This window comes from Chelonoidis abingdonii, chromosome 3, assembly GCF_003597395.2.
Source record: "Chelonoidis abingdonii isolate Lonesome George chromosome 3, CheloAbing_2.0, whole genome shotgun sequence".
Taxonomy (NCBI): Eukaryota; Metazoa; Chordata; order Testudines; family Testudinidae; genus Chelonoidis; species Chelonoidis abingdonii.
Window position 1 is genome coordinate 184,479,223 of NC_133771.1, and position 14,101 is coordinate 184,493,323.

Here is a 14,101-nt window from a genome sequence, read left to right on the forward strand (position 1 = left end):
GAAAAGCACAATTCTTTCTGGAAGCTTTTGAGGATGCTACCAAAAGACTCTATGGCTGCCTGGTGGTGGATTTAAATGCTCCACAGCAGAGGCTTACAGACTAAGAACCGGTCTTTTCTCTCCAGATTGGCCATCAGTTTATATGTTGAAAAGAACAACAGCTGGGTATAAAAAGAGACGAATTATCAGCAGGTCCTTTTTAACAGCCAGGGTTGCCAACCAAAAACATGTCTAGCTGCATGAAGAGAAACCTGGTCCTTTTAAAATTACTCAGCAAATCATCCCTGCAGCAAAGGAACACAGTATAGCCTTTGGCCTCTGACGATTTAGTAGTGGCCATCTCAGAAATAGCACTCAATACCTTAAAAGGAAACGTACCTTTGACATAGAATCAAGTGCCCGTGCTGAAAGAGACTCATGTTTATAAAAACTCTGTAATAAAAAGAACAGGAGTACTTGTGGCACCTTAGAGACTAACAAATTTATTTGAGCATAAGCTCCCGTGGGCTACAGCCCACTTCATCGGATGCATAGACTGGATCCGATGAAGTGGGCTGTAGCCCACGAAAGCTTATGCTCAAATAAATTTGTTAGTCTCTAAGGTGCCCCAAGTACTCCTGTTCTTTTTGTGGATACAGACTAACATGGCTGCTACTCTGAAACCTGTAATAAAAGAAAGAAGCATCCGGTGAAGCAGTCTGGGGAGTTTATTGGACCTCTGTTAAGTTTTGTTATCTCTCTGATAACAGGACTTTTGACTAATTAATAATGGAGTATGAAGGGAAAAAGAAAAATGTACCTGGTGCCCAGCTGCCAATTGGAGCAATTAAGGGCTCCCCCTCCAGTAGAGGAAAAATATCAGAATGACCGTGACTCGCTTACTGGATGCTGAAATGAAGTCTGTTCTTCAAAGGACTGATTTAGCTGAATACGAAAAGGCTAAACTTTATGGCATTGTGCTTCAAATGTACCCAACATACGTGAGGCAGAGCAATGCAGATAAAGAGAAAATAAGTCTGTTTCTCCCAGAATAGGAATGCAGCATGACTGCTAAACCTCCAGAAACACCAAAGACCTCTGATTGTGTTGCTCAGGAGGTGCTGGATAACGTGAATAAATGTTATTAAAAAAATGCATTAGTATTGCTCAATAAGTTGGACCAGGATAAAAATCTCTTTGTAGAATGAGAAAGGGGATTGTGTGTACAAAGGACCAGTGGTTTATGGTTCTAACATGCTTGACTTAGTCAGGGCCTTCACCCAGATGCACTCTGTTCCTAGCAGACACATACCTAAAGGATGGGATGTGATTACGAATGCCATGTCTTACAGTGAAAGACCCCAGGAGCTCAATCTGTTTAGCTTAACGAAGAGAAGGTTAATGGTAACTTGATTACAATCTGTAAGTACCTACATGGGGAACAAGTATTTGATAGTGAGCTCTCCAATCTAGCAAACAAAGGTATAATAATCCAGTGGCTGGAAATTGAAACTAGACAAATTCAGACTGGAAATAAGGCATCAATTTTTAACAGGGAGAGAAATTAACCACTGGAACAATTTACCAAGATTGTGGTGGATTCTCCATCACTAGCCATTTTAAAATCAAGATTGAGGTTTTTCTAAAAGTTCTGCTCTAGGAATTATTTTGGAGAAGTTCTGTGGCCTGTGTTATTCAGGAGGACAGAGTAGATGATCACAATGATGTCTTCGGGCCTTGGAATCTGTGAACGTATAAAGGGCAATATAGTCTTTAGAATTTTTACAATCAGAAGGAAAGGTTATTCTTTCCTCTACCTATTTCCAGGAACTACATATTCAATACATTCTTTAACTACAATAATACATGCTGTAATTGACTGCAGTGTTGCCATGACTACTGTGATACACCAATCCCCCTGATGCCCGCTACTGTGTTGTGCATACCATGAGCTCTGAGACAAGCAATGTAGAAGCTCCAGGCGCTAGGCTAGGCTCTAGCCATTGGTGGGCTCCCATTAACATTCACCAGTTTCAGATATGTAACCCAGAATTATTTTACTAGTCTTGGAAAAAGTGAAGGAATCAAGTTCTCTTGGCATAAAGATTTTAGCAGATCAAAACAGTTCTTGGCATAGCTTCTACAGTAGTAAAGTAGAAGCATAGAGAGACAAAGTCTCATTGTAACCCACATGCTGTCCTCCTGCCGGCAGCCCACTGCCTGGGGTGGCTACTGCTGGCTTCCTGCCAACAAGAGTTATCAGCCTTCCAGTCCCACCCCAAAGCTACCTGCTGCTCAGCCTTCACTCCACAGCTAGCTCCCAATCCAATGCTGCCTCTGACCTTATGCTCCAACTCACATAGCTTACAGCTTTCTGCCTAGCATGGTCTCCGCTGTCCTCTGGATAGTGCTACCGTTCCCTATTTACTTGGGATTATGGAGCCCTCTACTGGCTGAATATTGAACTGGATAGTAGTGTTTTCCACTGGTTACATTCTTTTTCTCCAGTTCACAAGGGGAGGTATCGAGTAATGAGCCAGTAGATTCAATACAGAGATCCCAACAAACAAAAGCCAGTTCTGTTGCTCTGTTACTCCAATGCATCTCCCACTGAAGTCAATGGGAGATGCATCTTTGTGGCCGAGAACAAAATCTGGCCCTATATTTCCCAACAAATTTGTAAACATACTTAAGGTAGTAGGAGCGGTAAAACAAGGACACTTACTGAGATGTGACAAGGTCAAATATTTCTATATTTCTGCTATTGCAGGGATTAGCAGAATCAATGGTAACATTCAGTACACTGAGAAATAAACTTGCAGTAATAACAGAGGAGTTGATATTAATTGGCAATACAAATTAGAACTATCTTTGGCCTTAGTTTAGGGTGGTTAGCCCATAAGTACAGTGTAGTGACAACTCAACTCTACTGACGGGATTTACAGAGCACCTTGCAAGCCGCGGGTTAAGGGGCATGGTCAGGGGCAGAAGGGTTACATTAGTGTTTTGGAGATAGGACTATTCTGATGGGGTGTCACTCACGACCAGCAGGAGGCAACACAGTGGTGTCTTGCCCACTGTCACCTCTGTTCCTGGACCCATATCACTCCCAGGACCATGGCATCCTCTTCAGTGACCCTGCCCTCCAGCTGTCCCGCACTAGGTTCCCCCCTTCTGGGGGGGACCTGCAGTCCACTGTCCAGCCACTCCTTTCAGTGGTTCCAGCACTCTCTTGGCCCTTACATCAGGGCCACAGATCCCCACAGCCCACCAGGAGCTGCCTTTAGCCCTCTGGATCTCTGTCTGCAGCACTGCTTGGTCCAGGGTGCTTGCTACCCTCCGCCTGCAAGGCAGCCACTGCTCTTCCCTTCTCAAGCTCCAGAGGCTAGCTCACCCTGCTCTGTTCTGCAGCCCCGAGTGGCTGCTCCTATAAGCCCTTCTGTGATTTACTGCCTCCTGTACAGCCTCCCTAGAGCTACTTTAAACCCCTTTTCTGTCAGAGTGGAGCAAATGCCCCATCACAACCATACTGTTGGGTCCAAAATTTGGACCCAAGACACTTCAGTATTGGTCTGCCTATAATTATAAATTGATTTGTTAATTTAGTCTGTCTAAATGGGGAGAAAGGTAGTGACCTGCCCTAAGGGAATTGCCAGGAAGTTTGTCTGACCCATAGAGGACTCCCCAGAGCAGGCTAATCCTGCTAACCCTTGGAAGGCATGGATACAGCCCTCCACTCAGAGGATTGTCATACAAGCAGTAGTTCTTTGAAAACAAAGTCTTATTTATTGGGATAAAATTATGTGATTACAGTATATTCAGTAAAGCAAGACAGAACAGTACAGTATATAATAGGCAGTAAGGCACAGTTACATTACATTTAAAGATTATACATTCAATTTACCCAGAAGTCTCTGAGACAATTAAGAAACACAGTAAAAGAACTAAAAAAGAACCACCGTGGCTTAACAATATGTAAAAGAAGCAGTGAGAGATTAAAAAGACTTCCTTTAAAAAGTGGAAGTCAAATCCTAGTGAGACAAATAGAAAGGAGCATAAACACTGCCAAATTAAGTGCAAGAATGTAATAAGAAAAGCCAAAGAGGAGTTTGAAGAACGGCTAGCCAAAAACTCCCAAGATAATACAAAATGTTTTTTAGTACATCAGAAGCAGGAAGCCTGCTAAACAACCAGTGGGGCCCCTTGATGATCGAGATACAAAGGAGCACTTAAAGACGATAAAGTCATTGCGGAGAGAAACTAAATGGATTCTTTGCTTCAGTCTTCACGGCTGAGGATGTTAGGGAGATTCCCAAACCTGAGCTGGCTTTTGTAGGTGACAAATCTGAGGAACTGTCACAGATTGAAGTGTCACTAGAGGAGGTTTTGGAATTAATTGATAAACTCAACATTAACAAGTCACCGGGACCAGATGGCATTCACCCAAGAGTTCTGAAAGAACTCAAATGTGAAGTTGACGGAACTATTAACTAAGGTTTGTAACCTGTCCTTTAAATCGGCTTCTGTACCCAATGACTGGAAGTTAGCTAATGTAACGCCAATATTTAAAAAGGGCTCTAGAGGTGATCCCGCAATTACAGACCGTAAGTCTAACGTCAGTACCGGCAAATTAGTCGAAACAATAGTTAAGAATAAAATTGTCAGACACATAGAAAAACATAAACTGTTGGGCAATAGTCAACATGGTTTCTGTAAAGGGAAATCGTGTCTTACTAATCTATTAGAGTTCTTTGAAGGGGTCAACAAACATGTGGACAAGGGGATCCAGTGGACATAGTGTACTTAGATTTCCAGAAAGCCTTTGACAAGGTCCCTCACCAAAGGCTCTTACGTAAATTAAGCTGTCATGGGATAAAAGGGAAGGTCCTTTCATGGATTGAGAACTGGTTAAAAGACAGGGAACAAAGGGTAGGAATTAATGGTAAATTCTCAGAATGGAGAGGGGTAACTAGTGGTGTTCCCCAGGGTCAGTCCTAGGACCAATCCTATTCAATTATTCATAAATGATCTGGAGAAAGGGGTAAACAGTGAGGTGGCAAAGTTTGCAGATGATACTAAACTGCTCAAGATAGTTAAGACCAAAGCAGACTGTGAAGAACTTCAAAAAGATCTCACAAAACTAAGTGATTGGGCAACAAAATGGCAAATGAAATTTAATGTGGATAAATGTAAAGTAATGCACATTGGAAAAAATAACCCCAACTATACATACAATATGATGGGGGCTAATTTAGCTACAACGAGTCAGGAAAAAGATCTTGGAGTCATCGTGGATAGTTCTCTGAAGATGTCCACGCAGTGTGCAGAGGCAGTCAAAAAAGCAAACAGGATGTTAGGAATCATTAAAAAGGGGATAGAGAATAAGACTGAGAATATATTATTGCCCTTATATAAATCCATGGTACCCACATCTTGAATACTGTGTACAACAGATGTGGTCTCCTCACTCAAAAAAGATATACTGGCACTAGAAAAGGTTCAGAAAAGGGCAACTAAAATGATTTAGGGGTTTGGAATGGGTCCCATATGGGGAGAGATTAAAGAGGCTAGGACTCTTCAGCTTGGAAAAGAGGAGACTAAGGGGGGATATGATAGAAGTATATAAAATCATGAGTGATGTGGAGAAAGTGGATAAGGAAAAGTTATTTACTTGTTCCCATAATACAAGAACTGGGGTCACCAAATGAAATTAATAGGCAGCAGGTTTAAAACAAATACAAGGAAGTTCTTCTTCACGCAGCACACAGGCAACTTGTGGAACTCCTTACCTGAGGAGGTTGTGAAGGCTAGGACTATAACAGCGTTTAAAAGAGAACTGGATAAATTCATGGTAGCTAAGTCTATTAATGGCTATTAGCCAGGATGGGTAAGGAATGGCTTACCCATCTGTTTGTCAGAGGATGGAGATGGACGGCAGGAGAGAGATCACTTGATCATTGCCTGTTATGTCTACTCCCTTTGGGGCACCTGGCATTGGCCACTGTTGGTAGACAGATACTGGGCTAGATGGACCTTTGGTCTGACCTGGTATGGCCGTTCTTATGTTCTGAGTTGGTGCACATTGACTTTCTTCATACATATGCATAGGGCCTCTAGTACAATATACTCATGCATACGTATAAAACAGCATTACAATAGAACATTAAAATTACAATTTCATGAGTGGTGATCAGACAGTCACAAAATGGAGTGAGATAGATCACATTCAGAAGTAGGCATTCAGGTTTATTTACAGGCATACTCAGTCATTTCTTGAGAATCATCATAAAAATTAAACTTACACTCTTTCAACAATTCCTCTGAATCATCTAGGGTCCTTCTGCTTTGTCAAGTATGCTGCTGCTCTTTAGTCTTCTCTTCTCTTTTCTATCCTCTTCTCTTCTTGTTCATCCGTTCATTTGTCTGTCTATACACACACAAATCCTGCATCGGGCCAGACTTATATTTAGTTTCTGGCCTCCTTTGATTGGTTGACCTTTCAAGCTGAGAGCTCCCTGTATGGGTGGCAACCCATTCAGCCAATCTGCGTTGCCCTTACATCATAGCTACTGCACTTTCTGCCCCTCCCTGCAGGTGTTTTGAGTCATTCTCCTGAACTTTGTTCAACTCCTGTTTCTGACTTGCTATTGCAATTTAGTCTGTCCCCTCCATCTTGGGAATTCGTAATAGAAAATAATAGTGATGGCCATGCTGGATTTTTAACTACAAATTAACATTAATCATAACTTATCTAAAGCTCCAAATTTAAACCTAACTACAGTTTTATGCAAGTTTTATGCATGACACTGTCACCATCTTTGTTAAGCTGATTGAGGAAAGTGAATTTTTCTGAGGGTTTTCCTTGCAGATGCATTCATATACTTCTGTCCTGGGTGCTGCCAGTTGTCACATAGAACTAGAGCAATTAAGAAAAATCCCTTGTATCAATACTGCCCAGCTATTCTGATCAGCTCTAGACGATGGAGCTGCTCAGAGGCTGCCCAGGCAGGAAGTTAGATTAAGTTACATGGGGAGTTGTACTGGCCCCCAGCTAGCCCAGAATACTGGGAACACAAAGGTGGTTTAAAGCTGTGCAGCACACAATCACATTCTATGGATCAAAACTTACTTTCCATACTCCTCCTATTGGTGCTCTTAAGATTTGGTTTCCCTTCATTTGTATTGACCAGAGCAGGTCAAACAGAAAATAATGTATTTGATTTTCTTTGATAGCAGCAAAGTCAGGAAAGAATTTCCTACCTTTCCAAGTGGCATTTGGCTATGGGTAAAGTATGTTAAAGCTTCTGGGAGTAGCACCTAAAGCCAGCTACAATCTGACTGCCTATCTTGGTATTAGCATGGCCAGTGGTTTGTTGCACATGTCTGACTTTGGAGGTTCATTGTTTTAGGATCAGCCTGGATGCAGTGATCAAAATGGAGGTGGGGTCTGTTGCCCTCTCATGTATCAAGATTTTACAGTATTTGAAATAAGTATGGTGGACAAGGGATACAACAATGCCACACTAACTTCTGACTATAGTAGAAATACCCTAAACAACTGCAATGCTACTTTTTTCTATCTATTTAAAGGATAACATAAAGCTATCTGGCACTAGTCTGTTAGGCTCTCAGACACTACTTTTGTTTCAATCATTTAAAAAGAGAACAGGGTGTACTTTAGCCTGAATGTACTGTATACAGTATTGGCCACAATAGCATGGAAATGATTAATTGCACATGTTCTTAGCCAACTTTGTTGTCTTGAAAGAGAGAGAAGGGAAGTGGTTTGCAATGATTTTTCAGAAACTTTCATTAATCAACAATGGAATAGACAAAAGAAATTGTTACACTGCCTTTCTATGTAGTCATGATGATGCTTGCAAAGGTATATGTGTGGGGTCGGAATAAAATTATTATTCCATTTTGAAATGGTTAGCTGCCAAATATTGAGTTATAAAACCTAAGTTAACATCATTACCCACTCTATGGTCCATATATGATTAACTTTTTAGAAAGGAATTGATCTGTATACCTTTTGTGTATGCCCTGTCTTGGATGATTTCCTTCCTTGCCTAAATTGCTAAAAACTTTTTTAGTAATGGTGCCAAATTCCATATCCTTTACCAAAACTCCCTGATGACTTAATAGCTTTCATTTCTATTAAAGTTAGAGGAGAGAAGAATTACTTTGTAAACTTTAATATAATATTCATTATCTCTTTGTGACTTGGAGACGGCAGACAATTTTTGGCTATTTTTTCTCTGTAAAGTTAACATAAATTGCAAGCTATTGGTTAATTATCTTTTAAATGGACTCTTCTGTCAACTTAGCTACCGCCTCTTGGAAAGGTGGATTTATACAGTGATGGAAAACTTCCTTCCATCATCATAGGAAGCATCTACACTACAGTGCTACAGCGGCATAGGTACAGTGCTGTAGCTGTGCCACTGTCATGCTTGTAGTGTAGACAAGCCCTTATGGAAATCCCAGTTGATTAGCCAGCCCCCTTTACCATGCCCCAGACATGTTTTCTTATAGCACATCATCCCTAGAGCACTGAGGGGATTTGGGTGCAATTAATAAACTATTTCTACAAAATCCCCAAAATGCCTAGGCATGTCCTGAGCTGGGCCCCCTTTGTGCCCATGCAAGCTTTATTATAACTCCTGCGTCTGTGACTTTTGCAAGGCCATAGTGGGACTCAGGGGTTCGTGACTTCCAGCCCTATGCTCAGACAACACCAATCACCAAGCAATTCACTTGTTATGGAATCATATCAGAAATAAGATAAACCTGTTTTTTGCTAGAAGAGGTTTTTTTGTTTTTAAAAGAACACTTTTAAGTTTCAAAAGCAGTAGTGGGACTTACTCTCAGACACAATTCCACCCATCCCTCTTCTGAAGCTTTAAAAAGCTCTGGTTTCATTTTACGTTTTCTCACTGACCACTTCCTAAGGAGTTTTGAATAAAGAATTGTTTAAATCTATTTACAAAATATAAAGACTATAGAACGAGAACTCAGTGTCTACACAAGCAGCTCCACTGAGTGCCACAAGTGGGATAATACATTGCAGAAGGGTTTAGAAAAGCTACATGTGAAACAGAGATTGTTAGTTAATATTGGCGATGGTTGCTGGCTGTGCATTAGTACATCAGAATATACAGAAATGTAGGCCCTATATAGAAAGTCCAGTTCTACTATCATTGCAGGCAGCTGGAGTTTTGTCAATCTATGTACAGTATGTGCAGAATTACATTGAAAATAACATTTTGTTTCTTTTTTTCTCAGTGGCAGAAATGTGAAGTAATCTGAGGGTATATGTACACTGTGGCTGTGGGTGAGGGTGATTTACAGCATGAGCAGACATGACCGGTGGCTTTAATCTGGCTAGCTTGCTGAAAATAGCAGAGAGGATGTGGTAGCACAGGCTTCAGAACAGCTTGCACAACCTACGTGACCCTTGTGGGTACTTCCTTGCTTGTCCAGCCCATGCTGAAGCCCTCACTGCTATTTTTACCAGGCTAGCTAGAGTACAGCTACACGAGGTACGTCTACACAAGAATCCATTCACACCCCCAGCTTCAGTGCAGCTGTGCCTTTAGAAATCCAGACCATATTGCTCAACAATTCATAACAACTTTAATGTATTGCTTAAATTAAATTATCATGAATAACTGCTGTAGCGTAGAACAATTTTAGAGCTTACAAAATCTGACAGTGTCCCCTTTAATCAACATACCTGTTGACATACACAAATACATTTTAAAAATGACAACTTAGTTCTATCTATGGCCTCAATTACTGTCGTATCTGAGCACCTGGCAATCTTAGTATTCATCCTCACAACCCTCCTGTTAAGAAGGGAAGTACCATCCCTATTTTACATATGGGGGAAGTGAAGCCCAGGTAAACTAAGGGCTCGTCTACTAGGGGAATGCACTGTGAAATAGCTACTGTGCAATAGTTATTCTACACTAGCTTTCTGTGTGGACACTATGGGTACCTTTGTATGATTTAGGTTAATCCACTTTGAAATAGCTGTTCCAGACCTTTTCTCCCATGTAGACAAACCCTGAATGACTTACTCAAGGTCACAAAGGAGGTGTGAGCCAGAGCACCGAGTTGAATCCTGGTCTCCAAAGTCCCAGGATGTTGCTCAAACTACTGGATCATCTTTTCTCTCACTATTTTTGATTAGAGACTTCTTTCTTTCCTAAACTCACAAACTTTCTGTCTCAGGACATAAAACTTTGCATTTCTAAAACATTTGCCATTGGGTAGTCGTTTCTAAAACCAATGAAGTATAATACATTTGAATGACACCTTCCAATAGTCTCAGTTCTGCATATATTTCATTGGGACACAGCAGCCTGATAGATGTAGGATTAGTTACTATTTTCCAGGTATAATTGAACCCTAAAATGCAGTAACGTTAAGAGGTATTTGCTCTACAGACCAGCTGGAGATATAACAAAACAGGGATCTTACATTTAAAAAAAAAAATCCCTCTACTTCTGAAAAATCTTTGTAAATTTCCAGCACAAAATTCTTCATAATCTGTTATTGTTAAAAATATACATTTGCTAGAGAATTAATAAAAAAGTAAAATATTTTGAATGCTGAAACCAATGGGATTTTTATAGAAAGAGAGGAAGTGCCATACTGGATCAGAACAGTGCTCCATTTTAATCTTTAAATCAATACTGGATATCTTTCTAAAAGAGACGCTACAGTTTAAACAGGAATTACGTGCATGGTACGAGAATTACTGGGTGAGGTTCTATAGCTTGTGTTATGCGGGAGGTCAGACTAGAAACTAGATGAACGTAGTGGTCCCTTCTGGCCTTAAAAATCTGAGTCCATCGAGCCTAGTATTCTATCTCCAAGAGCGGCCAATACCAAATACTTCATAGGAAGGTGAATGAAACCCACTAATGGATAATTAAGGTTTAGTCTGCCCAAAAGGGAGGCATCTGTTTTGTTTAGGGATATGCAGGCCTTCTGTGACCAGTATGGTACTCATGTAGCCTCCAAGCTGAAGTGAAACACTTTAATTTTCTCACTTGTGATTTTAGGATTTTTTTAATTACTCCCTATTTTTTTTTTTAAATCTTTTCTTCATTTTAGTATTATAGTGCTAGCTGTTTGTCCAGTCCCTCCTACAAGGATGTTATACATAATTATATTTTGAGCACTACTACTTCATCTTTGGTTATTTCTTGGATCAGGGTGGCCAACTAGCATACAACTTGTGTTGCACCCATTGTGACATTGTGATGTTCCCCTGGTGTTATCTGGACCAGTGGTCTACTAGGTCACTCCAATCCTTGACTCTGGGAGCCAGCCTTCCCCTGCTCTGCTGTGAAAACCCCCACACGCAGCCTCTGGCCTGTAAGCTGCTCCTTAGATCATGCAACTGAATGACACTAGCCAATATCTCCGGTCCCAGACACAACCCTAGGAACCTCCATCATCCAGTGTCCAGTTCATCAATTTAACAAAGAAACTGATATGCACCAGGCCTGTTATCCCAAGGGGAGTCTCTGACATGCTTTAAACCAAACACACTGCTTCAGGTAGAAAAAATAAAGAGATTTATTAACTACAAAGATAGATTTTAAGTGATTATAAGTCAAAGCATAACAAGTCAGATTTGGTCAAATGAAATAAAAGCAAAATGCATTCTAAGCTGATCTTAACACTTTCAATGCCCTTACAAATTTAGATGCTTCTCACCACAGGCTGGCAGGTTTCCCTTCAGCCAGGCTCTCCCCTTTGATCAGTGCTTCAGTCGCTTGGTGTGGTGTCTGTAGATGTAGGTGGAAGAGAGAGGAAGAGCATTGCAAATGTCTCTCCCTTTTATCATGTTCTTTCTTCCCTCTTGGCTTTGCCCCCTCCCCCGTCAAAGTCAAGTGAGAATTACCTCGTCGCAGTGCCAACTGACCAAAAGAAGGGGAGTGACTCATTCAAGAGTCCAACAGATCCTTTGTTGCTGCCTAGGCCAGTGTCCTTTGTTCCTGTGAGGCTGGGCTGGGTTTGTCCCATACCTGCCCTGATGAGGTGTGAACTACCTCTCTGCTCTTTAAGAATTTTTGCCTGGGCTTGTTTTAAGCCATGAAGACACATTCTCAGCCTCATAACTATATACATGGAATTGCAACCTATAGCATTACTATCACATTACTCTTATAACAATGCTCAGGGCATCATAAGCCTTCTGAAGACACCCGACATGATAAACTTTGCATTAGATACCACACAATCATATTACAAAGATGAACATGGGAGTGCTGGGTGTTCCCCCAAGGTACAGAAAATCACACCTCTCCCCTTAGTTTACTGCAAGAGGGTTAGTCCCTGACTATCTCGAAGACTGTTTGTGTTATAGTTCTATTGACATCCAGCCATTGAGGTCATGAGGCAGTGTGCCTCAGTTTCTCCATTCACACACAGAAAACCAGGTTTATTATGGTTTTTCTGCTGTGATCAGCTTTAAATCTGTTTTAGGTATTGACTGAGAACTAGTGTTACCATAAGGTTTAACATCAGTAACAAAATTCTTATCCCAAAACTTAACATTAATACCAAATTTTTTATCATAGATAGGTGTTTACAAGTATCTTTATAATACCACACCATCTGTTCAAATACTGTAGTTTGAGGTTAGTTTGTTTATTACCCAAAGTGTCCTCTGACTCTCTCCCATGTAATCAGTCACTGGCTTTTCTTTCCCTCCAGTGTTCCCATCTGTGTGGCTCTTAATTTAATCATGTTTCTGGAATTTTGGTGCCTCAGGTCTGGCAAGATAGGTGTTCATGGGGATCCTTTGGGGAGCAGTCTCCCAACCCCAGAACTGTACATATGCAGAAAATCCAGCTCCCCTTTTGGGGTTACCCTGTGTTTTCCCCCTCCCAGCACTGAGACCTTCCCTGCCCCCTAGAGGGCTGTGATCTGTGCTCTGTGGGCTAGGAGTGTTTACCTTTTGATCCAATTCACCTTTTCCCAGCAGCTTTCCCATAACTGCTCTCTGTGTCTCACCAGTCTGGAGGAAAACACCCCCTTCTCTGTCAGTTGGGTCACTTGTATTCTGGCAAACTACCACCTGGCAATTTCCTGGTCCCAACTCTCTTTTATCACAGGCATTGGAGCTGCATCTTGATTTAAAGAGACAGTTACATTCCAAAAACTTATCAGAAATAGCATCCTGAAAAATTAGGACCTCGATTTGGGTACCCTCTGCCACCCCTTTCTCTGTCCCTGAGAAGTTCAGCTATGTGACTGCTCCCCTCCAGGAGGACAATCACACAGTTCCTTCCCAAAACCTGGGTCACAGGCTGAGTGCCTGGGTGCACAGATGCTGACCCAGCCATCCTCCTAGTGTCCTGGGTATTCTCCCCAAGAGACTAGTGAGGAGACATTTCTGTACCCCCACTATTCCTTCCCCAGTTTCCTCCTCTGGGCTTCCTTCTAAGACACATTTCTCTGTGCTCCCTAGAAAGGGTTCTATGTCTTGTTCATCTGCAAAACTCTGCCAGCTAACAACTGGGACAGTTTCCTTAATCATTGACAACACCTCTCCTGCCCCTGTGCCTGAGGGCATGTTGCCTTCTGCTGGAAAGGAGCTAGCCTCAGCCCTTCCCATACTTGGAAGCACACTGCTTCCCTGTGTTACAGTCACAGGAATCCTCACCCACCTCAGTGGTTTCTGAGATCATCTGTTCCTTCTCTGAGCTCTCATCTGGGACACATTGCTCTATGCTCCCTAGAGCTGGTTTTGCCTCTGGTTCAGCTGCAACCTGCTGGCAGCTAACAACCTGGACAGTTCTCTCCCAGGCAGGCATTACACCCCCATCCCTTCCAGATGTGGTGTTGCCTCCAGTTGCAGTGCAGGAGTTGGTCTCAACCACCCTCCCAGCTGGAAGCATGTGGCTTCCACCTGCTGTAGAAGAATCAAAGAGACTCTCTCCCATTCTCTCAGCAGTTCCTGAGACCTTACCCCTTCCCTCAGGGGTCCCAGCATAAAACTCCTTCCTGCTGCAGGTAAATTCTTTTACCTGAGCTACTTTTAAAAAATCATTACCAAGAAGCAGGTCAACTAGGAGGTGATCTATTACCCCCACAG